Here is a 1,845-nt window from a genome sequence, read left to right as displayed (position 1 = left end):
TTGTGGGAAGAAGAAAAAAATAGGAGGGAGCCAAGTCTTATATACTCTCAACCTGGCGTAGACTGTAGAAGCTCCGCCTATAGTGCCCTCCAGTGGACACAGATATATATGCAGTCATGGGAGCAGTAGAGGACAGTTACAGTTAGGCCATGGTTAGACTGGTGTTTTTGTGGCGTTTTTTATACGTTTTTGAATACGTTTCATGTCCCTATTACACAGAAATGCGTTTTTTGGCGTTTTTTTGTGGATACGGCTGAAACGCTAAATTGTGTTTGCGTTTTGGAGAACCGCTAAAAAACGCGCCGACAACAGCGTGTAGTCTGCATGAGCCGTTGTTGCGAAAACGCCCATGCGCAGTAGATACCATCTGCATGCCCTTCCGGTGACAACAGAGTGTGTGTGTGTGTGTTTGGGACAGAGGCAGAGCTGTCCCAAATAGCTGCAGCTACCATGTGTTGTCAAGTTATTGTTATAAGGATCCCAGTCCAAGCTACAACAGTCTGCATTCCCTTAACAATTGTTTGTATTGAGCCGTATTGTATTGTACCCATATGCAATATGTTAAATAAAGTTTACATCCATTCATTCTGCTAGCATTACCGATTGCATGAGCAGCTGGCTAACGTGAGCTATCAGATCCTGTTAGCTCAAAGCTCCTCTTTCAACTTAACAAGCATTAAACAGTTTGGTGCTGGCTAAATAGCGTGAGCTAACGTTAGCTTCTAGCCACAATGCTATACTGTTATAATGGCATACTCCATTGACTTTTTTAGACTAAACTATCCGCTCTTGGTGGTCACTTGTGTTGATGTTAGTTTTGTTTCATCAACAAATGACAGGCAGAACACACAGTGAATGTATCCGTTTTGTTTATTGCACTTTTATTAGGCTTTGCTGAAAAAGAATTGCTGCATTGAGTAAATAGGCAAGATGGTGGCGCCCATAGGCGTCTGCCTTGTTGACATTTTCTTTGCTGGAGCTACCAGGAAGTGTATTGGCACATTCAAGTTCTGATTGGTTGAAATTGCCTTCATGTTCGCCACCTACTGCCACCTACTGCTTTGGCAGTGTACTACATCAGTGTGCTCAGGTGACAAAAACAAAAAAAAAACGAAAGTGTGACTCGAGGCGCAGGACGTCACGGCGAAACGCGTATGACAATGAAACGAAAATGAAACGAAAGGTGTAACCGCAGCCTTAGTTACAACCATACATACACCCTCTAGATTCAACAGTTTTTTTTATCATTGAATCTCTTAGTTATAACACAATTCTGTAAGCTAAGAAGTGTTGTGTTTATAGGTGAAGTATTTACACTATGTGAAACGAGATGGCTGGTACTGTATGGCTAACTACACTGCTCCAGTGTCTCGTAAGAGGAACGAGAGATGCTTTTTTTTATTCGCATTAAAAGTGAAATACAAATACTTGTGAGGATTTCAGAGACCACAGCTGTAGCAGTATAATTGGATGTGTGTGAATGATCAGGTGAGCTGTAATGGTTTATAAACGTCCCACAGGTTAATTGCTGTGGTCCTTTATTTAGCTGCAAACGTTTTGGTTTTATCACTTTCTCTCGACATTGCTTGTGTGTCCTGTGAACCCAGACATGAACATGGGACGACGTGTTTTATCCACAGTATGGCACAACAAGGAAGTAGAGAAGCACAGAGAAAAACAGACAGAAGGATTGATAGAAGGAGAGAGAGAGAGAGAGAGAGAGAGAGAGAGAGAGAGAGAGAGAGAGAGAGAGAGAGAGAGACCCCAGGCCAATCATGTGCTGTGTCCTCAGTTGCTAACTCCTCCTTCTCTCTCTCTCTCTCTCTCTCTCTCTCTCTCTCTCTC

Source organism: Notolepis coatsorum, assembly GCF_963971535.1.
Source record: "Notolepis coatsorum genome assembly, contig: SCAFFOLD_526, whole genome shotgun sequence".
Taxonomy (NCBI): domain Eukaryota; kingdom Metazoa; phylum Chordata; class Actinopteri; order Aulopiformes; family Paralepididae; genus Notolepis; species Notolepis coatsorum.
The sequence above is the reverse complement of the archived record's forward strand: the minus strand, read 5'-3'. Positions refer to the sequence as shown.